The sequence below is a fragment of the Pseudophryne corroboree genome, chromosome 8 (assembly GCF_028390025.1).
Source record: "Pseudophryne corroboree isolate aPseCor3 chromosome 8, aPseCor3.hap2, whole genome shotgun sequence".
In the NCBI taxonomy this organism is placed as follows: Eukaryota; Metazoa; Chordata; class Amphibia; order Anura; family Myobatrachidae; genus Pseudophryne; species Pseudophryne corroboree.
The window spans coordinates 167,495,344-167,519,105 of NC_086451.1; the positions used below are offsets into that span (position 1 = coordinate 167,495,344).

Below are 23,762 nucleotides of genomic sequence, written 5' to 3' on the forward strand. Positions count from 1 at the left end.
GGCAATATCTGATATGTCCCCTATCTGGGAACCATATATTAAATGGCTTTTCAGAAAAGGATGATGGTAGAAGAGCTTTCAGTACTTGTTGGACCGATGCACATTTCCTATTCTAGCCTCCAAAAACAGATTCAGTTGCATTTTCCAGTGTGTTTTAAATGCGCCTTTGCAAATGTCTTACATCGACAAACTTATTTAGTACTATTTTGCAAATAGGGTTACATTGTTGCAACATTGTGTTCCCTAATTGCTTGATTTTTTAAATGCAACAATTGATAAAGACACCTGATAACTGCTCTGTGGAGTCTTATTTTGCGTCTACTTCTTATCTACATTTAATTCCCTACCTCTAATCAAGGCATTTTTAAATGCTGGGGGCTGCCAGGACGTGAGGCCTACCTAGACTTTAGATCTGAATTTGAATGTACTTGTGAACTAACTTAATTTCCTACTTCTAAATTCATTCCTAAATTCACTACTTACATGAATCCTGTAGTTGGGCATTTTGGGACTTGGATTGTGGGCATTGTTTTGTGTCCAGACCAGCAGCAGGTGGTGTGCATTTGCTGGAAAGGCATCGAAGACCTCCGATATGCTGCATCTCCTGATGTGTGTCTACCTCAAGTGGCTGTCAGCAAATGCCTGCTAGATACCCCATTCCAAGCTGATTGTGACATCACGGAACATGCATCATAGAACAGGCATGCTAGAACATGGGTCTTCAACCTGCGACCCTCCAGCTGCTGTGGAACTACACATCCCAGCATGCCCTGCCTCAGTTTTAGCATACCTTAATAGCAAAACTGTAGCAGGGCATGCTGGGATGTGTAGTTTCACAGCAGCTGGAGGGCCACAGGATGAAGACCCATGTGCTAGAGCCAAGCCGCAGGTACATTGAATGCTAGCAAGATGAATGTTTAAATCCTTTTTGTTCCACAGCATTCCAATGCGGAAGATTCCATGGAACCAGAGATCCTTCCATTGAGAAGGACATGCTGCCTGGATGACTGCACTGTGCAAATTAAATCACGGAGCCAGTTGGCTTGTGGGTGGCTCTGGTGACTGGGTGGTTGGGTGGGCGGTGTGTCGGAGGTGGAGCACATGCAAATGAATGTGTATCATCCAGCTAGTGAGAGTGAAAACTCATGCAGGAGTGTGCCTGCTTGTCAGTGGGTTATGCACCTTGCCAGACGTCAAATCTACATGGAGCAGCTGGAGGGGACAAGAGCAGGTTTGCAAAATATAGATAGAAGAGCATATATGCTGGCGCATTCTCCATGATTGTGTCAGCTTATGTTTTGGTGCACTGCACTTTCCTCCACTAAGTTTTAGCTATTTTGGTTAAACGCAAGTGTAGTTGCTTCTCGCCCTTTTGGCTGTGATCTTGTATCGTGGTTGAAGAGTCTGCTGGAGGGATTGTTTTCTTCATTGGCGAGAGACTGAAGATATTCCAGGATGGAAGGCTTGGAAACACTATCCGTTTTTAAGTTGTGGAAGAGTTGAAAGACCGGATTGAATTACATTCTATAGTAAAGGATATCTTTGTATTTATTAATCCTCCCTTTATATGTGTCTGTCTTTCAATAAAGCTTCGGGCTTGTGATTCCCTCACCCTCTTACACTCCACACCCATAGCCTTATTAACTGTTGTATTATTGTATTGTTTAAATGTATAGTGCAGTTCATGATTTATAGTGTAGGCTGGCCTGTGCTGTAGTTCTTGAACTGTACTATACCGACAGCATTTGTATTGTGTTTTATCTGTGCTGCAACACAGTACTTATGTGTGTAATGTTTATGTATGTTTTTTTGCTTCTTTATGTCAATAAAGACTGCTTTTTCAATCCAATATCTGAAAACAATCAATGTTTATCTTTGATGGCAATAGAAGTGGTATGATATTTGCTGCTTTTGAAAGGCAATATCTAATATGTCCCCTATCTGGAAACCATATATTAAATGGCTTTTCAGAAAAGGGAGATGGTAGAAGAGCTTTCAGTACTTGTAGGACCGATGCACATTTCCTATTCTAGCCTCCAAAAACAGATTCAGTTGCATTTTCCAGCGTGTTTTGGATGCGCCTTTGCAAATGTCTTACATCGACAAACTTATTTAGTACTATTTTGCAAATAGGGTTACATTGTTGCAACATTGTGTTCCCTAATTGCTTGATTTTTTAAATGCAACAATTGATAAAGACACCTGATAACTGCTCTGTGGAGTCTTATTTTGTGTCTACTTTTTATCTACATTTAATTCTCTACCTCTAATCAAGGCATTTTTAAGTGCTGGGGGCTGCCAGGACGTGAGGCCTACCTAGACTTTAGATCTGAATTTGAATGTACACTTGTGAACTAACTTAATTTCCTACTTCTAAATTCATTCCTAAATTCACTACTTACATGAATCCTGTAGTTGGGCATTTTGGGACTTCGATTGTGGGCATTGTTTTGTGTCCAGACCAGCAGCAGGTGGTGTGCATTTGCTGGAAAGGCATCGAAGACCTCCGATATGCTGCATCTCCCTCAAGTGGCTGTCGGCAAATGCCTGCTAGACACCCCATTTCAAGCTGATTGTGACATCACGGTACATGCATCATAGAACAGGCATGCTAGAACATGGGTCTTCAACCTGCGACCCTCCAGCTGCTGTGGAACTACACATCCCAGCATGCCCTGCCTCAGTTTTAACATACCTTAATAGCAAAACTGTGGCAGGGCATGCTGGGATGTGTAGTTTCACAGCAGCTGGAGGGCCACAGGATGAAGACCCATGTGCTAAAGCCAAGCCGCAGGTACATTGAATGCTAGCAAGCTGAATATTTAAATCCTTTTTATTCCGCAGCATTCCAATGTGGAAGATTCCATGGAACCAGAGATCCTTCCATTGAGAAGGACATGCTGCCTGGATGACTACACTGTGCAAATTAAATCACGGAGCCAGTTGGCTTGTGGGTGGCTCTGGTCACTGGGTGGTTGGGTGGGTGGTGTGTCGGAGGTGGAGCACATGCAAATGATTGTGTATCATCCAGCTAGTGAGAGAGAAAACTCATGCAGGAGTGTGCCTGCTTGTCAGTGGGTTATGCACCTTGCCAGACGTCAAATCTACATGGAGCAGCTGGAGAGGACAAGAGCAGGTTTGCAAAATATAGACAGAAGAGCTCTCCAGCCTAGTTTGCTGTCTGTTTCCACTTCTCTTTTCTTGAGCCGCTCCCTTCTATGCCCTAGCGCACTATCCTGACTTCTCCCATCTGCTTACTTTGTGCCTTCCAACGCACAATGCGAACTACAGGTAGTGCTGCAGGGCCCACACCCTTTTACTTGCCATACAGAGCAGCTCTGGAGCTGTTACAGTGCCCAGCTTCTGCAAGAAATCAGCTTGAATGCTTCAGGGGCTGGGGCATAGCCAACATGAGCCCCACACCGAAGGAGGGTGGAGGTGTTTAATGCGAACTAGGGGTCATCCAAGCACCGCAAAAGGCCGCCATGCCCTGCACGCCCCTTTTCTCTTTTCATATGCAGACGAGGGTTGAAGCCAACTTTGACCCACTGCTTGGATGACATCACCATATGCAAATCCATCTGCTGCAGGCCTTCCCCCAGGAATGCTTGCACTAGTTGTTGCATTTGGTTTGTTGTTTGGGGGTGCTTCAGTATTAGGCAGCCTTCTGCCCTCCCATGTTCATCTGAAAATATGTGTTCTCCCTGCAGTTGTTGTCCCCAGATGAGAGTTCCCTTGTGCTGCCTCAGTTGAATCTTCTTTACTTGACAGAGATGTGCCTGAGCAGCGGCCCTCCCCAGCCCTATCCTAAATCATACTTATTTTGCATAGGAGATACCATGGTCATGAAGATTGTTCTCCCAGGGTGAGGTTCATTCATTGCATTCTGGGTATGCTGACCCCTGTGATTTCCCCAAATGTGGGAAACTTGACTGCATTATTTGTGGTAGTGGGGGACTGTGTCTGTGCTTTCCTCTGGTCAGCTCTGGTAAAAGTCAGATTTCTTTGTCTCAGATCTTCCTCTAGCCTTGTTCTTCTTTCGAGAGTTCCCTTGTGCTGACTCAGTTGGATCTCCTTCACTTGACAGAGAAGTGCCCGAGCAGCGACCCTACCCAGCTCTAGCCCAACTCCTACTTACCTGCCAGGTGAGATACTATGATCATGAAGGTGCTTCTCCCAGGGCAAGGCTCACCCATTGCACTCTGGGTGTGCTGCTCTTGCGATTTCCCCAAATGTGGGAAACTTGACTGCATAATTTGTGTTTCCCCTGGTCGGCTCTCGTATAATTCAGATCTCTTTGTCTCAGGTCTCTCTCCAGCCTAGTTTGCTGTCTGTTTCCACTTCTCTTTTCTTGAGCCGCTCCCTTCTATGCCCTTGCGCACTATTATGACCTCTCCTGTCTGCTTACTTTGTGCCTTCCAACGTCAATGCAAACTACAGGTAGTGCTGCAGGGCCCACACCCTTTTACATGCTTTACAGAGCAGCTCTGGAGCTGTTACAGTGCCCAGCTGCTGCAAGAAATCAGCTTGAATGCTTCAGGGGCTGGGGCATAGCCAACATGAGCCCCACACCGAAGGAGGGTGGAGGTGTTTAATGTGAATTAGGGGTCATCCAAGCGCCGCAAAAGGCCGCCATGCCCTGCACATCCCTTTTTTCTTTTCATATGCAGACGAGGGTTGAAGCCAACTTTGACCCACTGCTTGGATGACATCACCATATGCAAATCCATCTGCTGCAGGCCTTCCCCCAGGAATGCTTGCACTAGTTGTTGCATTTGGTTTGTTGTTTGGGGGTGCTTCAGTATTAGGCAGCCTTCTGCCCTCCCATGTTCATCTGAAAATATGTGTTCTCCCTGCAGTTGTTGTCCCCAGATGAGAGTTCCCTTGTGCTGCCTCAGTTGAATCTCCTTTACTTGACAGAGATGTGCCTGAGCAGCGGCCCTCCCCAGCCCTATCCCAAATCATACTTATTTTCCATAGGAGATATCATGGTAATGAAGACTGTTATCCCAGGGTGAGGTTCATTCATTGCATTCTGGGTATGCTGACCCCTGTGATTTCCCCAAATGTGGGAAACTCGACTTCATTATTTGTGGTAGTGGGGGACTGTGTTTGTGCTTTCCTCTGGTCAGCTCTGGTAAAAGTCAGATTTATTTGTCTGAGATCTTCCTCTAGCCTTGTTCTTCTTTCGAGAGTTCCCTTGTGCTGACTCAGTTGGATCTCCTTCACTTGACAGAGAAGTGCCCGAGCAGCGACCCTACCCAGCTCTAGCCCAACTCCTACTTACCTGCCAGGTGAGATACTATGATCATGAAGGTGCTTCTCCCAGGGCAAGGCTCACCCATTGCACTCTGGGTGTGCTGCTCTTGCGATTTCCCCAAATGTGGGAAACTTGACTGCATAATTTGTGTTTCCACTGGTCGGCTTTCATATAATTCAGATCTCTTTGTCTCAGGTCTTTCTCCAGCCTAGTTTGCAGTCTGTTTCCACTTCTTTTTTTTAAGCCCCTCCCTTCTATACCCTTGTGCACTATCCTGACTTCTCCTCCTGTCTGCTTACTTTGTGCCTTCCAATGCACAATGCAAACTACAGGTAGTGCTGCAGGGCCCACAAACTTTTACTTGCATTACAGAGCAGCTCTGGAGCTGTTACAGTGCCAAGTTGCTGCAAGAAATCAGCTTGAATGCTTCAGGGGCTGGGGCATTGCCAACATGAGCCCCACACCGAAGGAGGGTGGGGGTGTTTAATGCGAACTAAGGGTCATCCAAGCGCCGCAAAAGGCCGCCATTCCCTGCATACCCCTTTTCTCTTTTCATATGCAGATGAGGGTTCCAGCCAACTTTGGCCCACTGCTTGGATGACATCACTGTATGCAAATCCGTCTTCTGCAGACCTTCCCCCAGGAATGCTTGTACTAGTTGTTGCATTTGGTTTGTTGTTTGGGGGTGCTTCAGTATTAGGCAGCCTTCTGCCCTCCCATGTTCATCTGAAAATATGTGTTCTCCCTGCAGTTGTTGTCCCCAGATGAGAGTTCCCTTGTGCTGCCTCAGTTGAATCTCCTTTACTTGACAGAGATGTGCCTGAGCAGCGGCCCTCCCCAGCCCTATCCCAAATCATACTTATTTTGCATAGGAGATATCATGGTAATGAAGACTGTTATCCCAGGGTGAGGTTCATTCATTGCATTCTGGGTATGCTGACCCCTGTGATTTCCCCAAATGTGGGAAACTCGACTTCATTATTTGTGGTAGTGGGGGACTGTGTTTGTGCTTTCCTCTGGTCAGCTCTGGTAAAAGTCAGATTTATTTGTCTCAGATCTTCCTCTAGCCTTGTTCTTCTTTCGAGAGTTCCCTTGTGCTGACTCAGTTGGATCTCCTTCACTTGACAGAGAAGTGCCCGAGCAGCGACCCTACCCAGCTCTAGCCCAACTCCTACTTACCTGCCAGGTGAGATACTATGATCATGAAGGTGCTTCTCCCAGGGCAAGGCTCACCCATTGCACTCTGGGTGTGCTGCTCTTGCGATTTCCCCAAATGTGGGAAACTTGACTGCATAATTTGTGTTTCCCCTGGTCGGCTCTCGTATAATTCAGATCTCTTTGTCTCAGGTCTCTCTCCAGCCTAGTTTGCTGTCTGTTTCCACTTCTCTTTTCTTGAGCCGCTCCCTTCTATGCCCTTGCGCACTATTATGACCTCTCCTGTCTGCTTACTTTGTGCCTTCCAACGTCAATGCAAACTACAGGTAGTGCTGCAGGGCCCACACCCTTTTACATGCTTTACAGAGCAGCTCTGGAGCTGTTACAGTGCCCAGCTGCTGCAAGAAATCAGCTTGAATGCTTCAGGGGCTGGGGCATAGCCAACATGAGCCCCACACCGAAGGAGGGTGGAGGTGTTTAATGTGAATTAGGGGTCATCCAAGCGCCGCAAAAGGCCGCCATGCCCTGCACATCCCTTTTTTCTTTTCATATGCAGACGAGGGTTGAAGCCAACTTTGACCCACTGCTTGGATGACATCACCATATGCAAATCCATCTGCTGCAGGCCTTCCCCCAGGAATGCTTGCACTAGTTGTTGCATTTGGTTTGTTGTTTGGGGGTGCTTCAGTATTAGGCAGCCTTCTGCCCTCCCATGTTCATCTGAAAATATGTGTTCTCCCTGCAGTTGTTGTCCCCAGATGAGAGTTCCCTTGTGCTGCCTCAGTTGAATCTCCTTTACTTGACAGAGATGTGCCTGAGCAGCGGCCCTCCCCAGCTCTATCCCAAATCATACTTATTTTGCATAGGAGATACCATGGTCATGAAGATTGTTCTCCCAGGTTGAGGTTCATTCATTGCATTCTGGGTATGCTGACCCCTGTGATTTCCCCAAATGTGGGAAACTTGGCTGCATTATTTGTGGTAGTGGGGGACTGTGTTTGTGCTTTCCTCTGGTCAGCTCTGGTAAAAGTCAGATTTCTTTGTCTCAGATCTTCCTCTAGCCTTGTTCTTCTTTCGAGAGTTCCCTTGTGCTGCCTCAGTTGGATCTCCTTCACTTGACAGGGGGGTGCCCGAGCTGCGACCCTCCCCAGCTCTAGCCCAACTCCTACTTACCTGCCAGGTGAGATACTATGATCATGTAGGTGCTTCTCCCAGGGCAAGGCTCACCCATTGCACTCTGGGTGTGCTGCCCCTGTGATTTCCCCAAATGTGGGAAACTTGACTGCATAATTTGTGTTTCCCCTGGTCGGCTCTCATATAATTCAGATCTCTTTGTCTCAGGTCTCTCTCCAGCCTAGTTTGCTGTCTGTTTCCACTTCTCTTTTCTTGAGCCGCTCCCTTCTATGCCCTTGCGCACTATTCTGACCTCTCCTGTCTGCTTACTTTGTGCCTTCCAACGCACAATGCAAACTACAGGTAGTGCTGCAGGGCCCACACCCTTTTACATGCTTTACAGAGCAGCTCTGGAGCTGTTACAGTGCCCAGCTGCTGCAAGAAATCAGCTTGAATGCTTCAGGGGCTGGGGCATAGCCAACATGAGCCCCACACCGAAGGAGGGTGGAGATGTTTAATGCGAATTAGGGGTCATCCAAGCGCCGCAAAAGGCCGCCATTCCCTGCACATCCCTTTTTTCTTTTCATATGCAGACGAGGGTTGAAGCCAACTTTGACCCACTGCTTGGATGACATCACCATATGCAAATCCATCTGCTGCAGGCCTTCCCCAGGAATGCTTGCACTAGTTGTTGCATTTGGTTTGTTGTTTGGGGGTGCTTCAGTATTAGGCAGCCTTCTGCCCTCCCATGTTCATCTGAAAATATGTGTTCTCCCTGCAGTTGTTGTCCCAAGATGAGAGTTCCCTTGTGCTGCCTCAGTTGAATCGCCTTTACTTGACAGAGATGTGCCTGAGCAGCGGCCCTCCCCAGCCCTATCCCAAATCATACTTATTTTGCATAGGAGATACCATGGTCATGAAGATTGTTCTCCCAGGGTGAGGTTCATTCATTGCATTCTGGGTATGCTGACCCCTGTGATTTCCCCAACTGTTGGAAACTCGACTGCATTATTTGTGGTAGTGGGGGACTGTGTTTGTGCTTTCCTCTGGTCAGCTCTGGTAAAAGTCAGATTTCTTTGTCTCAGATCTTCCTCTAGCCTTGTTCTTCTTTCGAGAGTTCCCTTGTGCTGCCTCAGTTGGATCTCCTTCACTTGACAGGGGGGTGCCCGAGCTGCGACCCTCCCCAGCTCTAGCCCAACTCCTACTTACCTGCCAGGTGAGATACTATGATCATGTAGGTGCTTCTCCCAGGGCAAGGCTCACCCATTGCACTCTGGGTGTGCTGCCCCTGTGATTTCCCCAAATGTGGGAAACTTGACTGCATAATTTGTGTTTCCCCTGGTCGGCTCTCGTATAATTCAGATCTCTTTGTCTCAGGTCTCTCTCCAGCCTAGTTTGCTGTCTGTTTCCACTTCTCTTTTCTTGAGCCGCTCCCTTCTATGCCCTTGCGCACTATTCTGACCTCTCCTGTCTGCTTACTTTGTGCCTTCCAACGCACAATGCAAACTACAGGTAGTGCTGCAGGGCCCACACCCTTTTACATGCTTTACAGAGCAGCTCTGGAGCTGTTACAGTGCCCAGCTGCTGCAAGAAATCAGCTTGAATGCTTCAGGGGCTGGGGCATAGCCAACATGAGCCCCACACCGAAGGAGGGTGGAGATGTTTAATGCGAATTAGGGGTCATCCAAGCGCCGCAAAAGGCCGCCATTCCCTGCACATCCCTTTTTTCTTTTCATATGCAGACGAGGGTTGAAGCCAACTTTGACCCACTGCTTGGATGACATCACCATATGCAAATCCATCTGCTGCAGGCCTTCCCCCAGGAATGCTTGCACTAGTTGTTGCATTTGGTTTGTTGTTTGGGGGTGCTTCAGTATTAGGCAGCCTTCTGCCCTCCCATGTTCATCTGAAAATATGTGTTCTCCCTGCAGTTGTTGTCCCCAGATGAGAGTTCCCTTGTGCTGCCTCAGTTGAATCTCCTTTACTTGACAGAGATGTGCCTGAGCAGCGGCCCTCCCCAGCTCTATCCCAAATCATACTTATTTTGCATAGGAGATACCATGGTCATGAAGATTGTTCTCCCAGGTTGAGGTTCATTCATTGCATTCTGGGTATGCTGACCCCTGTGATTTCCCCAAATGTGGGAAACTTGGCTGCATTATTTGTGGTAGTGGGGGACTGTGTTTGTGCTTTCCTCTGGTCAGCTCTGGTAAAAGTCAGATTTCTTTGTCTCAGATCTTCCTCTAGCCTTGTTCTTCTTTCGAGAGTTCCCTTGTGCTGCCTCAGTTGGATCTCCTTCACTTGACAGGGGGGTGCCCGAGCTGCGACCCTCCCCAGCTCTAGCCCAACTCCTACTTACCTGCCAGGTGAGATACTATGATCATGTAGGTGCTTCTCCCAGGGCAAGGCTCACCCATTGCACTCTGGGTGTGCTGCCCCTGTGATTTCCCCAAATGTGGGAAACTTGACTGCATAATTTGTGTTTCCCCTGGTCGGCTCTCGTATAATTCAGATCTCTTTGTCTCAGGTCTCTCTCCAGCCTAGTTTGCTGTCTGTTTCCACTTCTCTTTTCTTGAGCCGCTCCCTTCTATGCCCTTGCGCACTATTCTGACCTCTCCTGTCTGCTTACTTTGTGCCTTCCAACGCACAATGCAAACTACAGGTAGTGCTGCAGGGCCCACACCCTTTTACATGCTTTACAGAGCAGCTCTGGAGCTGTTACAGTGCCCAGCTGCTGCAAGAAATCAGCTTGAATGCTTCAGGGGCTGGGGCATAGCCAACATGAGCCCCACACCGAAGGAGGGTGGAGATGTTTAATGCGAATTAGGGGTCATCCAAGCGCCGCAAAAGGCCGCCATTCCCTGCACATCCCTTTTTTCTTTTCATATGCAGACGAGGGTTGAAGCCAACTTTGACCCACTGCTTGGATGACATCACCATATGCAAATCCATCTGCTGCAGGCCTTCCCCAGGAATGCTTGCACTAGTTGTTGCATTTGGTTTGTTGTTTGGGGGTGCTTCAGTATTAGGCAGCCTTCTGCCCTCCCATGTTCATCTGAAAATATGTGTTCTCCCTGCAGTTGTTGTCCCAAGATGAGAGTTCCCTTGTGCTGCCTCAGTTGAATCGCCTTTACTTGACAGAGATGTGCCTGAGCAGCGGCCCTCCCCAGCCCTATCCCAAATCATACTTATTTTGCATAGGAGATACCATGGTCATGAAGATTGTTCTCCCAGGGTGAGGTTCATTCATTGCATTCTGGGTATGCTGACCCCTGTGATTTCCCCAACTGTTGGAAACTCGACTGCATTATTTGTGGTAGTGGGGGACTGTGTTTGTGCTTTCCTCTGGTCAGCTCTGGTAAAAGTCAGATTTCTTTGTCTCAGATCTTCCTCTAGCCTTGTTCTTCTTTCGAGAGTTCCCTTGTGCTGCCTCAGTTGGATCTCCTTCACTTGACAGGGGGGTGCCCGAGCAGCGACCCTCCCCAGCTCTAGCCCAACTCCTACTTACCTGCCAGGTGAGATACTATGATCATGTAGGTGCTTCTCCCAGGGCAAGGCTCACCCATCGCACTCTGGGTGTGCTGCCCCTGTGATTTCCCCAAATGTGGGAAACTTGACTGCATAATTTGTGTTTCCCCTGGTCGGCTCTCGTATAATTCAGATGTCTTTGTCTCAGGTCTCTCTCCAGCCTAGTTTGCTGTCTGTTTCCACTTTTCTTTTCTTGAGCCGCTCCCTTCTATGCCCTTGCGCACTATCCTGACTTCTCCCGTCTGCTTACTTTGTGCCTTCCAACGCTAGAGATGAGCGCCGGAAATTTTTCGGGTTTTGTGTTTTGGGTTCGGTTCCGCGGCCGTGTTTTGGGTTCGACCGCGTTTTGGCAAAACCTCACCGAATTTTTTTTGTCGGATTCGGGTGTGTTTTGGATTCGGGTGTTTTTTTCAAAAAACCCTAAAAAACAGCTTAAATCATAGAATGTGGGGGTCATTTTGATCCCAAAGTATTATTAACCTCAAAAACCATAATTTACACTCATTTTCAGTCTATTCTGAATACCTCACACCTCACAATATTATTTTTAGTCCTAAAATTTGCACCGAGGTCGCTGTGTGAGTAAGATAAGCGACCCTAGTGGCCGACACAAACACCGGGCCCATCTAGGAGTGGCACTGCAGTGTCACGCAGGATGTCCCTTCCAAAAAACCCTCCCCAAACAGCACATGACGCAAAGAAAAAAAGAGGCGCAATGAGGTAGCTGACTGTGTGAGTAAGATAAGCGACCCTAGTGGCCGACACAAACACCGGGCCCATCTAGGAGTGGCACTGCAGTGTCACGCAGGATGGCCCTTCCAAAAAACCCTCCCCAAACAGCACATGACGCAAAGAAAAAAAGAGGCGCAATGAGGTAGCTGACTGTGTGAGTAAGATAAGCGACCCTAGTGGCCGACACAAACACCGGGCCCATCTAGGAGTGGCACTGCAGTGTCACGCAGGATGGCCCTTCCAAAAAACCCTCCCCAAACAGCACATGACGCAAAGAAAAAAAGAGGCGCAATGAGGTAGCTGACTGTGTGAGTAAGATAAGCGACCCTAGTGGCCGACACAAACACCGGGCCCATCTAGGAGTGGCACTGCAGTGTCACGCAGGATGGCCCTTCCAAAAAACCCTCCCCAAACAGCACATGACGCAAAGAAAAATAAAAGAAAAAAGAGGTGCAAGATGGAATTGTCCTTGGGCCCTCCCACCCACCCACCCTTATGTTGTATAAACAGGACATGCACACTTTAACCAACCCATCATTTCAGTGACAGGGTCTGCCACACGACTGTGACTGATATGACGGGTTGGTTTGGACCCCCCCCAAAAAAGAAGCAATTAATCTCTCCTTGCACAAACTGGCTCTACAGAGGCAAGATGTCCACCTCATCATCATCCTCCGATATATCACCGTGTACATCCCCCTCCTCACAGATTATCAATTCGTCCCCACTGGAATCCACCATCTCAGCTCCCTGTGTACTTTGTGGAGGCAATTGCTGCTGGTCAGTGTCTCCACGGAGGAATTGATTATAATTCATTTTAATGAACATCATCTTCTCCACATTTTCTGGATGTAACCTCGTACGCCGATTGCTGACAAGGTGAGCGGCGGCACTAAACACTCTTTCGGAGTACACACTTGTGGGAGGGCAACTTAGGTAGAATAAAGCCAGTTTGTGCAAGGGCCTCCAAATTGCCTCTTTTTCCTGCCAGTATAAGTACGGACTGTGTGACGTGCCTACTTGGATGCGGTCACTCATATAATCCTCCACCATTCTTTCAATGTTGAGAGAATCATATGCAGTGACAGTAGACGACATGTCCGTAATCATTGTCAGGTCCTTCAGTCCGGACCAGATGTCAGCATCAGCAGTCGCTCCAGACTGCCCTGCATCACCGCCAGCGGGTGGGCTCGGAATTCTGAGCCTTTTCCTCGCACCCCCAGTTGCGGGAGAATGTGAAGGAGGAGATGTTGACAGGTCGCGTTCCGCTTGACTTGACAATTTTCTCACCAGCAGGTCTTTCAACCCCAGCAGACTTGTGTCTGCCGGAAAGAGAGATCCAAGGTAGGCTTTAAATCTAGGATCGAGCACGGTGGCCAAAATATAGTGCTCTGATTTCAACAGATTGACCACCCGTGAATCCTTGTTAAGCGAATTAAGGGCTCCATCCACAAGTCCCACATGCCTAGCGGAATCGCTCCGTGTTAGCTCCTCCTTCAATGTCTCCAGATTCTTCTGCAAAAGCCTGATGAGGGGAATGACCTGACTCAGGCTGGGAGTGTCTGAACTGACTTCACGTGTGGCAAGTTCAAAGGGCATCAGAACCTTGCACAACGTTGAAATCATTCTCCACTGCACTTGAGACAGGTGCATTCCACCTCCTATATCGTGCTCAATTGTATAGGCTTGAATGGCCTTTTGCTGCTCCTCCAACCTCTGAAGCATATAGAGGGTTGAATTCCACCTCGTTACCACTTCTTGCTTCAGATGATGGCAGGGCAGGTTCAGTAGTTTTTGGTGGTGCTCCAGTCTTCTGTACGTGGTGCCTGTACGCCGAAAGTGTCCCGCAATTCTTCTGGCCACCGACAGCATCTCTTGCACGCCCCTGTCGTTTTTTAAAAAATTCTGCACCACCAAATTCAAGGTATGTGCAAAACATGGGACGTGCTGGAATTTGCCCATATTTAATGCACACACAATATTGCTGGCGTTGTCGGATGCCACAAATCCACAGGAGAGTCCAATTGGGGTAAGCCATTCCGCGATGATCTTCCTCAGTTGCCGTAAGAGGTTTTCAGCTGTGTGCGTATTCTGGAAAGCGGTGATACAAAGCGTAGCCTGCCTAGGAAAGAGTTGGCGTTTGCGAGATGCTGCTACTGGTGCCGCCGCTGCTGTTCTTGCGGCGGGAGTCCATACATCTACCCAGTGGGCTGTCACAGTCATATAGTCCTGACCCTGCCCTGCTCCACTTGTCCACATGTCCGTGGTTAAGTGGACATTGGGTACAACTGCATTTTTTAGGACACTGGTGAGTCTTTTTCTGACGTCCGTGTACATTCTCGGTATCGCCTGCCTAGAGAAGTGGAACCTAGATGGTATTTGGTAACGGGGGCACACTGCCTCAATAAATTGTCTAGTTCCCTGTGAACTAACGGCGGATACCGGATGCACGTCTAACACCAACATAGTTGTCAAGGCCTCAGTTATCCGCTTTGCAGCAGGATGACTGCTGTGATATTTCATCTTCCTCGCAAAGGACTGTTGAACAGTCAATTGCTTACTGGAAGTAGTACAAGTGGGCTTACGACTTCCCCTCTGGGATGACCATCGACTCCCAGCAGCAACAACAGCAGCGCCAGCAGCAGTAGGCGTTACATGCAAGGATGCATCGGAGGAATCCCAGGCAGGAGAGGACTCGTCAGAATTGCCAGTGACATGGCCTGCAGGACTATTGGCATTCCTGGGGAAGGAGGAAATTGACACTGAGGGAGTTGGTGGGGTGGTTTGCGTGAGCTTGGTTACAAGAGGAAGGGATTTACTGGTCAGTGGACTGCTTCCGCTGTCGCCCCAAAGTTTTTGAACTTGTCACTGACTTATTATGAATGCGCTGCAGGTGACGTATAAGGGAGGATGTTCCGAGGTGGTTAACGTCCTTACCCCTACTTATTACAGCTTGACAAAGGCAACACACGGCTTGACACCTGTTGTCCGCATTTCTGTTGAAATACTTCCACACCGAAGAGCTGATTTTTTTGGTATTTTCACCAGGCATGTCAGTGGCCATATTCCTCCCACGGACAACAGGTGTCTCCCCTGGTGCCTGACTTAAACAAACCACCTCACCATCAGAATCCTCCTGGTCAATTTCCTCCCCAGCGCCAGCAACACCCATATCCTCCTCATCCTGGTGTACTTCAACACTGACATCTTCAATCTGACTATCAGGAACTGGACTGCGGGTGCTCCTTCCAGCACTTGCAGGGGGCGTGCAAATGGTGGAAGGCGCATGCTCTTCACGTCCAGTGTTGGGAAGGTCAGGCATCGCAACCGACACAATTGGACTCTCCTTGTGGATTTGGGATTTCGAAGAACGCACAGTTCTTTGCGGTGCTTTTGCCAGCTTGAGTCTTTTCAGTTTTCTAGCGAGAGGCTGAGTGCTTCCATCCTCATGTGAAGCTGAACCACTAGCCATGAACATAGGCCAGGGCCTCAGCCGTTCCTTGCCACTCCGTGTGGTAAATGGCATATTGGCAAGTTTACGCTTCTCCTCCGACAATTTTATTTTAGGTTTTGGAGTCCTTTTTTTACTGATATTTGGTGTTTTGGATTTGACATGCTCTGTACTATGACATTGGGCATCGGCCTTGGCAGACGACGTTGCTGGCATTTCATCGTCTCGGCCATGACTAGTGGCAGCAGCTTCAGCACGAGGTGGAAGTGGATCTTGATCTTTCCCTAATTTTGGAACCTCAACATTTTTGTTCTCCATATTTTAATAGGCACAACTAAAAGGCACCTCAGGTAAACAATGGAGATGGATGGATACTAGTATACAATTATGGATGGACTGCCGAGTGCCGACACAGAGGTAGCTACAGCCGTGGACTACCGTACTGTGTCTGCTGCTAATATAGACTGGTTGATAATGAGATGTAGTATGTATAAAGAAGAAAGAAAAAAAAAACCACGGGTAGGTGGTATACAATTATGGACGGACTGCCGAGTGCCGACACAGAGGTAGCTACAGCCGTGGACTACCGTACTGTACTGTGTCTGCTGCTAATATAGACTGGATGATAATGAGATGTAGTATGTATAAAGAAGAAAGAAAAAAAAACCACGGGTAGGTGGTATACAATTATGGACGGACTGCCGAGTGCCGACACAGAGGTAGCTACAGCCGTGGACTACCGTACTGTACTGTGTCTGCTGCTAATATAGACTGGATGATAATGAGATGTAGTATGTATAAAGAAGAAAGAAAAAAAAAACCACGGGTAGGTGGTATACAATTATGGACGGACTGCCGAGTGCCGACACAGAGGTAGCTACAGCCGTGGACTACCGTACTGTACTGTGTCTGCTGCTAATATAGACTGGATGATAATGAGATGTAGTATGTATAAAGAAGAAAGAAAAAAAAAACACGGGTAGGTGGTATACAATTATGGACGGACTGCCGAGTGCCGACACAGAGGTAGCTACAGCCGTGGACTACCGTACTGTACTGTGTCTGCTGCTAATATAGACTGGATGATAATGAGATGTAGTATGTATAAAGAAGAAAGAAAAAAAAACCACGGGTAGGTGGTATACAATTATGGATGGACTGCCGAGTGCCGACACAGAGGTAGCTACAGCCGTGGACTACCGTACTGTGTCTGCTGCTAATATAGACTGGTTGATAATGAGATGTAGTATGTATAAAGAAGAAAGAAAAAAAAAACCACGGGTAGGTGGTATACAATTATGGACGGACTGCCGAGTGCCGACACAGAGGTAGCTACAGCCGTGGACTACCGTACTGTACTGTGTCTGCTGCTAATATAGACTGGATGATAATGAGATGTAGTATGTATAAAGAAGAAAGAAAAAAAAACCACGGGTAGGTGGTATACAATTATGGATGGACTGCCGAGTGCCGACACAGAGGTAGCTACAGCCGTGGAATACCGTACTGTGTCTGCTGCTAATATAGACTGGTTGATAATGAGATGTAGTATGTATAAAGAAGAAAGAAAAAAAAAACCACGGGTAGGTGGTATACAATTATGGACGGACTGCCGAGTGCCGACACAGAGGTAGCTACAGCCGTGGACTACCGTACTGTACTGTGTCTGCTGCTAATATAGACTGGATGATAATGAGATGTAGTATGTATAAAGAAGAAAGAAAAAAAAAACCACGGGTAGGTGGTATACAATTATGGATGGACTGCCGAGTGCCGACACAGAGGTAGCTACAGCCGTGAACTACCGTACTGTGTCTGCTGCGACTGGATGATAAATAATGATATAAAAAATATATATATATCACTACTGCAGCCGGACAGGTATATATTATATAATGACGGACCTGCTGGACACTGTCTGTCAGCAGAATGAGTTTTTTATTTTATAGAATAAAAAAACACCACACAAGTCACACGACGTGTGTTTAACTTTTACAGGCAGACATTCACAATACAATATAGTATACTATATACTGGTGGTCAGGTCACTGGTCAGTCACACTGGCAGTGGCACTCCTGCAGAAAAAAAGTGTGCACTGTTTAATTTTAATATGTACTCCTGGCTCCTGCTATAACCTAACTGCTCCCCAGTCTCCCCCACAATTAAGCTGTGTGAGCACAGTCAGATATTATACATAGATGATGCAGCAGCACACTGGGCTGAGCACAGATATGGTATGTGACTGAGTCACTGTGTATCGTTTTTTCAGGCAGAGAACGGATTATATTAAATAATATAAAACTGCACTGGTGGTCACTGGTCAGTCACTAGTATAACTAACTAATACTATCAGCAAAATTCTGCACTCTCTGTCTGAGTACTCCTCCTAAGCTCCAGTAAATGAAGTGTCACTGTCTCACTCTGTCACTAGTATAACTAACTAATACTATCAGCAAAATTCTGCACTCTCTGTCTGAGTACTCCTCCTAAGCTCCAGTAAATGAAGTGTCACTGTCTCACTCTCACTCTCCTATCTATTTCTTCTCTAAACGGAGAGGACGCCAGCCACGTCCTCTCACTATCAATCTCAATGCACGTGTAAAATGGCGGCGACGCGCGGCTCCTTATATAGAATCCGAGTCTCGCGATAGAATCCGAGCCTCGCGAGAATCCGACAGCGTCATGATGACGTTCGGGCGCGCTCGGGTTAACCGAGCAAGGCGGGAAGATCCGAGTCGCTCGGATCCGTGTAAAAAAAGCTGAAGTTAGGGCGGGTTCGGATTCCGAGGAACCGAACCCGCTCATCTCTATCCAACGCACAATGCGAACTACAGGTAGTGCTGCAGGGCCCACACCCTTTTACTTGCCTTACAGAGCAGCTCTGGAGCTGTTACAGTGCCCAGCTGCTGCAAGAAATCAGCTTGAATGCTTCAGGGGCTGGGGCATAGCAAACATGAGCCCCACACCGAAGGAGGGTGGAGGTGTTTAATGCGAACTAGGGGTCATCCAAGCGCCGCAAAAGGCCGCCATGCCCTGCACGCCCCTCTTCTCTATTCATATGCAGATGAGTGTTGAAGCCAACTTTGACCCACTGCTTGGATGACATCACCATATGCAAATCCATCTGCTGCAGGCCTTCCCCCAGGAATGCTTGCACTAGTTGTTGCATTTGGTTTGTTGTTTGGGGGTGCTTCAGTATTAGGCAGCCTTCTGCCCTCCCATGTTCATCTGAAAATATGTGTTCTCCCTGCAGTTGTTGTCCCCAGATGAGAGTTCCCTTGTGCTGCCTCAGTTGAATCTCCTTTACTTGACAGAGATGTGCCTGAGCAGCGGCCCTCCCCAGCTCTATCCCAAATCATACTTATTTTGCATAGGAGATACCATGGTCATGAAGATTGTTTTCCCAGGGTGAGGTTCATTCATTGCATTCTGGGTATGCTGACCCCTGTGATTTCCCCAAATGTGGGAAACTGGACTGCATTATTTGTGGTAGTGAGAGACTGTGTTTGTGCTTTCCTCTGGTCAGCTCTGGTAAAAGTCAGATTTCTTTGTCTCAGATCTTCCTCTAGCCTTGTTCTTCTTTCGAGAGTTCCCTTGTGCTGCCTCAGTTGGATCTCCTTCACTTAACAGGGGGGTGCCCGAGCAGCGACCCTCCCCAGCTCCTACTTACCTGCCAGGTGAGATACTATGATCATGAAGGTGCTTCTCCCAGGGCAAGGCTCACCCATTGCACTCTGGGTGTGCTACTCCTGCGGTTTCCCCAAATGTTGGACACTTGACTGCATTATTTGTGTTTCACCTGGTCGGCTCTCGTATAATTCAGATCTCTTTGTCTCAGGTCTCTCTCCAGCCTAATTTGCAGTCTGTTTCCACTTCTCTGTTCTTGAGTTGCTCCCTTCTATGCCCTTGCGCACTATCCTGACTTCTCCCGTCTGCTTACTTTGTGCCTTCCAACGCACAATGCAAACTACAGGTAGTGCTGCAGGGCCCACACCCTTTTACTTGCCTTACAGAGCAGCTCTGGAGCTGTTACAGTGCCCAGCTGCTGCAAGAAATCAGCTTGAATGCTTCAGGGGCTGGGGCATAGCCATCATGAGCCCCACACCGAAGTAGGGTGGAGGTGTTTAATGCGAACTAGGGGTCATCCAAGCACCGCAAAAGGCCGCCATGCCCTGCATGCCAATTTTATCTTTTCATATGCAGACGAGGGTTGAAGCCAACTTTGACCCACTGCTTGGATGACATCACCATATGCAAATCCATCTGCTGCAGGCCTTCCCCCAGGAATGCTTGCACTAGTTGTTGCATTTGGTTTGTTGTTTGGGGGTGCTTCAGTATTAGGCAGCCTTCTGCCCTCCCATGTTCATCTGAAAATATGTGTACCTCCTGCAGTTGTTGTCCCCAGATGAGAGTTCCCTTGTGCTGCCTCAGTTGAATCTCCTTTACTTGACAGAGATGTGCCTGAGCAGCGGCCCTCTCCAGCCCTATCCCAAATCATACTTATTTTGTATAGGAGATACCATGGTCATGAAGATTGTTCTCCCAGGGTGAGGTTCATTCATTGCATTCTGGGTATGCTGACCCCTGTTATTTCCCCAAATGTGGTAAACTTGACAGCATTATTTGTGGTAGTGGGGGACTGTGTTTGTGCTTTCCTCTGGTCAGCTCTGGTAAAAGTCAGATTTCTTTGTCTCAGATCTTCCTCTAGCCTTGTTCTTCTTTCGAGAGTTCCCTTGTGCTGCCTCAGTTGGATCTCCTTCACTTGACAGGGGGGTGCCCGAGCAGCGACCCTCCCCAGCTCTAGCCCAACTCCTACTTACCTGCCATTTGAGATACTATGATCATGAAGGTGCTTCTCCCAGGGCAAGGCTCACCAATTGCACTCTGGGTGTGCTGCTCCTGCGATATCCCCAAATGTGGGAAACTTGACTGCATAATTTGTGTTTCCCCTGGTCGGCTCTCGTATAATTCAGATCTCTTTGTCTCATGTCTCTCTCCAGCCTAGTTTGCTGTCTGTTTACACTTCTCTTTTCTTGAGCCACTACCTTCTATGCCCTTGCGCACTATCTTGACTTCTCCCGTCTGCTTACTTTGTGCCTTCCAACGCACAATGCGAACTACAGGTAGTGCTGCAGGGCCCACACCCTTTTAGTTGCCTTACAGAGCAGCTCTGGAGCTATTACAGTGCCCAGCTGCTGCAAGTAATCAGCTTGAATGCTTCAGGGGCTGGGGCATAGCCAACATGAGCCCCACACCGAAGTAGGGTGGAGGTGTTTAATGCGAACTAGGGGTCATCCAAGCGCCGCAAAAGGCCGCCATGCCCTGCACGCCCCTTTTCTCTCTTCATATGCAGACGAGGGTTGAAGCCAACTTTGACCCACTGCTTGGATGACATCACCATATGCAAATCCATCTGCTGCAGGCCTTCCCCCAGGAATGCTTGTACTAGTTGTTGCATTTGGTTTGTTGTTTGGGGGTGCTTCAGTATTAGGCAGCCTTCTGCCCTCCCATGTTCATCTGAAAATATGTGTTCTCCCTGCAGTTGTTGTCCCCAGATGAGAGTTCCCTTGTGCTGCCTCAGTTGAATCTCCTTTACTTGACAAGGGAGGCATTTTGGATTTTTTCTTTGGGTACCCTTACACCTGATGGTCTGAATGAGAGCATCGAACTGAACAACATTGGCAGTCTCTGAAGATTTTATCTATTGATTTACCTAATATATTATTTATTGAATATCCATTTATTGTATGTTTAATAAATAAACAAAATTATTAGAAGTAGCTATTTTGGAAACAGCTTTCCTCTTAGGATGAAACTGTATAATCCTGTTGTGTGTGTTCCTTTAAAGTTCTTTAGTAAAATCCACTAGTAATGATGAACATCAGATTTCTTCCTCCATCCTCTTTTTACACTTTCTCTTGGTTCTATATATATATATATTTTTTCTATTTTTTTTCCCTCCTTCTCCCAAAAGGCCCCCCTCCCCCCCCCCCCCTCCCTGTTTTAAATTTTAAAATCTTTAAATATTTAAATCTTCGAATCCTTAAATTGTCTGTTTAATATTTATTTTTTCTTCATTTCTTTTTGTTGTTTAAACAGCAATGTAATTATTCCAGGGGTTAAAATAATGAAATATAGAAATAATATTAACAAAAATTAAAGGTAAAAATGAATTGATAGAATGATCCCATTAAAAGTAAATAAATAATATGGATGTTAAGCTGAGCGGGTTGGATTCGAACATGGGACTAGCTGCATAGAGTGCATTTGATGTTTCCCCTGCGCCATAAGAACTGCTTTAGTAGTGGCATGGATTTATGTTACCCTAAAAGGTTTTATATAAGTAAATGGGGATCCTTAGTGCTGAGTCTCTGAATTATGTATATGTGATTATAGATATGAGGTATTGATTGAAAGATTACAGGTTAATCTGTATATAGATTATATATTTTCTGTTATTTTTTAAACCACCTTGTTGCTTATTTTATTATTATTTTTAATCACCATGTTGCTTATTTTTATATTATGAAATGCCTTTATATGTGCAATTGCAATTAGAAAGTTGTTCCATATGTGGGTCATTACATGTATGCATCCAATTAGTACATGTATGTATCCAATCAACTAATTAGTAATGCTATTGGTCCGGTGTATTTTAAAAAGAGCCTGCTAGGCTGCTGATGTATCCTCTGACGAAACCGCTCTTGGATAACAGCGGAGAAAGTGATTACCGGACACTCTGATTGCTGAGATATAAGCCCGTTCATGAACGAGCTACATCACGGCGGACGTCTGATGTAAAGACAGCGGTGAAGGGGAAAAAGCAATTTGAGACCGAGCAAAAGGAGGTCTCTACCCCACGGCAGGGAGAAATATCCCGACCGCGAGTGCCAATAAGATCCAGCCACGGTTAACGGGGGTCGTAGCATACCGCTGTGTTTCACCAACCATCACAGCGCTCTCCCCCTGTTTTCTTTCATTACTCACGTGAGTTACATATGAACTTTAACTGCAGTAAATAAGAGGCGTTGGTTACAACTGTTGCTGTTCATCCACAAGAAGGAATTTAATGTATCAATTACAATTGGAAAGTAACGATTAAATTACAACAGCTGTATCCAGGAGGATTTTTTGGACACTTTAATAAACATTCCGTTGTCATCAAGGGCAATATGAAATAGATCCTGATTACATTTAGATATGGATAGTGGTGCCTATATATGTTGACTCCATTGTATTTTATTGAATGTGGGTTTCTTCTGTCTATATATATTTTTTTTTTAAAAAGAGCTTGTATATTTTATTTTTTGCGCTCCCTTGATAACAAGTGTGATTATCTTTAAAATTTGGTTTATTATTGGTAGAACAGTACTACCTATGGGAGCAGCATTTTATAATATATGGTGAAAATTAATAGATGTATAAAGATTAAATAAGCAACAAATTGGTGAAATAGATACGTTTTGATAGGAGCGCTGGGTTCTATATATATATATTGACATTTGGTTATATATATGTATAGACTTTATAAATTCTTGACAGAGATGTGCCTGAGCAGCGGCCCTCCCCAGCCCTATCCCAAATCATACTTATTTTGCATAGGAGATACCATGGTCATGAAGATTGTTCTCCCAGGGTGAGGTTCATTCATTGCATTCTGGGTATGCTGACCCCTGTGATTTCCCCAAATGTGGGAAACTCGACTGCATTATTTGTGGTAGTGGGGGACTGTGTTTGTGCTTTCCTCTGGTCAGCTCTGGTAAAAGTCAGATTTATTTGTCTCAGATCTTCCTCTAGCCTTGTTCTTCTTTCGAGAGTTTCCATGTGCTGCCTCAGTTGGATCTCCTTCACTTGACAGGGGGGTGCCCGAGCAGCGACCCTCCCCAGCTCTAGCCCAACTCCTACTTACCTGCCAGGTGAGATACTATGATCATGAAGGTGCTTCTCCCAGGGCAAGGCTCACCCATTGCACTCTGGGTGTGCTGCTCCTGCGGTTTCCCCAAATGTTGGACACTTGACTGCATAATTTGTGTTTCCCCTGGTCGGCTCTCGTATAATTCAGATCTCTTTGTCTCAGGTCTCTCTCCAGCCTAGTTTGCTGTCTGTTTCCACTTCTCTTTTCTTGAGTTGCTCCCTTCTATGCCCTTGCGCACTATCCTGACTTCTCCCGTCTGCTTACTTTGTGCCTTCCAACGCACAATGCAAACTACAGGTAGTGCTGCAGGGCCCACACCCTTTTACTTGCCTTACAAAGCAGCTCTGGAGCTGTTACAGTGCCCAGCTGCTGCAAGAAATCAGCTTGAATGCTTCAGGGGCTGGGGCATAGCCCCACACCGAAGGAGGGTGGAGGTGTTTAATGCGAACTAGGGGTCATCCAAGCGCCGCAAAAGGCCGCCATGCCCTGCACGCCCCTTTTCTCTTTTCATATGCAGACGAGGGTTGAAGCCAACTTTGACCCACTGCTTGGATGACATCACCATATGCAAATCCATCTGCTGCAGGCCTTCCCCCAGGAATGCTTG

At 47.0% G+C, this 23,762-nt stretch overlaps 19 non-coding genes and 1 pseudogene across 19 annotated transcripts; all 20 read left to right on the forward strand.

Annotated features, from left to right (window-relative positions):
* Positions 1-3,814: 3,814 nt before the first annotated feature.
* Positions 3,815-3,978, forward strand: LOC134950879 (U1 spliceosomal RNA). Its single transcript, XR_010183720.1, has one exon. It is a non-coding gene; the product is annotated as a U1 spliceosomal RNA (small nuclear RNA).
* A 152-nt stretch (positions 3,979-4,130) lies between these two features.
* Positions 4,131-4,293, forward strand: LOC134952278 (U1 spliceosomal RNA). The gene has a single exon (XR_010184838.1). It is a non-coding gene; the product is annotated as a U1 spliceosomal RNA (small nuclear RNA).
* A 670-nt stretch (positions 4,294-4,963) lies between these two features.
* Positions 4,964-5,127, forward strand: LOC134952156 (U1 spliceosomal RNA). Its single transcript, XR_010184740.1, has one exon. It is a non-coding gene; the product is annotated as a U1 spliceosomal RNA (small nuclear RNA).
* Positions 5,128-5,279: 152 nt separating this feature from the next.
* Positions 5,280-5,442, forward strand: LOC134952355 (U1 spliceosomal RNA). The gene has a single exon (XR_010184899.1). It is a non-coding gene; the product is annotated as a U1 spliceosomal RNA (small nuclear RNA).
* Positions 5,443-6,115: 673 nt separating this feature from the next.
* Positions 6,116-6,279, forward strand: LOC134951876 (U1 spliceosomal RNA). The gene has a single exon (XR_010184534.1). It is a non-coding gene; the product is annotated as a U1 spliceosomal RNA (small nuclear RNA).
* Positions 6,280-6,431: 152 nt separating this feature from the next.
* Positions 6,432-6,594, forward strand: LOC134952279 (U1 spliceosomal RNA). Its single transcript, XR_010184839.1, has one exon. It is a non-coding gene; the product is annotated as a U1 spliceosomal RNA (small nuclear RNA).
* Positions 6,595-7,264: 670 nt separating this feature from the next.
* Positions 7,265-7,428, forward strand: LOC134951428 (U1 spliceosomal RNA). Its single transcript, XR_010184171.1, has one exon. It is a non-coding gene; the product is annotated as a U1 spliceosomal RNA (small nuclear RNA).
* Positions 7,429-7,580: 152 nt separating this feature from the next.
* Positions 7,581-7,722, forward strand: LOC134952711 (U1 spliceosomal RNA; annotated as a pseudogene).
* A 691-nt stretch (positions 7,723-8,413) lies between these two features.
* LOC134951016 (U1 spliceosomal RNA) lies at positions 8,414-8,577 on the forward strand. The gene has a single exon (XR_010183832.1). It is a non-coding gene; the product is annotated as a U1 spliceosomal RNA (small nuclear RNA).
* Positions 8,578-8,729: 152 nt separating this feature from the next.
* Positions 8,730-8,892, forward strand: LOC134952529 (U1 spliceosomal RNA). Its single transcript, XR_010185033.1, has one exon. It is a non-coding gene; the product is annotated as a U1 spliceosomal RNA (small nuclear RNA).
* A 671-nt stretch (positions 8,893-9,563) lies between these two features.
* Positions 9,564-9,727, forward strand: LOC134951429 (U1 spliceosomal RNA). Its single transcript, XR_010184172.1, has one exon. It is a non-coding gene; the product is annotated as a U1 spliceosomal RNA (small nuclear RNA).
* Positions 9,728-9,879: 152 nt separating this feature from the next.
* LOC134952531 (U1 spliceosomal RNA) lies at positions 9,880-10,042 on the forward strand. Its single transcript, XR_010185034.1, has one exon. It is a non-coding gene; the product is annotated as a U1 spliceosomal RNA (small nuclear RNA).
* Positions 10,043-10,712: 670 nt separating this feature from the next.
* On the forward strand, positions 10,713-10,876 carry LOC134951017 (U1 spliceosomal RNA). The gene has a single exon (XR_010183833.1). It is a non-coding gene; the product is annotated as a U1 spliceosomal RNA (small nuclear RNA).
* A 152-nt stretch (positions 10,877-11,028) lies between these two features.
* On the forward strand, positions 11,029-11,191 carry LOC134952834 (U1 spliceosomal RNA). Its single transcript, XR_010185226.1, has one exon. It is a non-coding gene; the product is annotated as a U1 spliceosomal RNA (small nuclear RNA).
* A 7,406-nt stretch (positions 11,192-18,597) lies between these two features.
* Positions 18,598-18,761, forward strand: LOC134951786 (U1 spliceosomal RNA). Its single transcript, XR_010184461.1, has one exon. It is a non-coding gene; the product is annotated as a U1 spliceosomal RNA (small nuclear RNA).
* Positions 18,762-18,902: 141 nt separating this feature from the next.
* On the forward strand, positions 18,903-19,065 carry LOC134953358 (U1 spliceosomal RNA). Its single transcript, XR_010185535.1, has one exon. It is a non-coding gene; the product is annotated as a U1 spliceosomal RNA (small nuclear RNA).
* A 671-nt stretch (positions 19,066-19,736) lies between these two features.
* On the forward strand, positions 19,737-19,900 carry LOC134951714 (U1 spliceosomal RNA). The gene has a single exon (XR_010184403.1). It is a non-coding gene; the product is annotated as a U1 spliceosomal RNA (small nuclear RNA).
* Positions 19,901-20,052: 152 nt separating this feature from the next.
* LOC134953552 (U1 spliceosomal RNA) lies at positions 20,053-20,215 on the forward strand. Its single transcript, XR_010185631.1, has one exon. It is a non-coding gene; the product is annotated as a U1 spliceosomal RNA (small nuclear RNA).
* Positions 20,216-22,825: 2,610 nt separating this feature from the next.
* On the forward strand, positions 22,826-22,989 carry LOC134950329 (U1 spliceosomal RNA). Its single transcript, XR_010183267.1, has one exon. It is a non-coding gene; the product is annotated as a U1 spliceosomal RNA (small nuclear RNA).
* A 152-nt stretch (positions 22,990-23,141) lies between these two features.
* LOC134952882 (U1 spliceosomal RNA) lies at positions 23,142-23,304 on the forward strand. Its single transcript, XR_010185263.1, has one exon. It is a non-coding gene; the product is annotated as a U1 spliceosomal RNA (small nuclear RNA).
* The last annotated feature ends 458 nt before the right edge of the window (positions 23,305-23,762 follow it).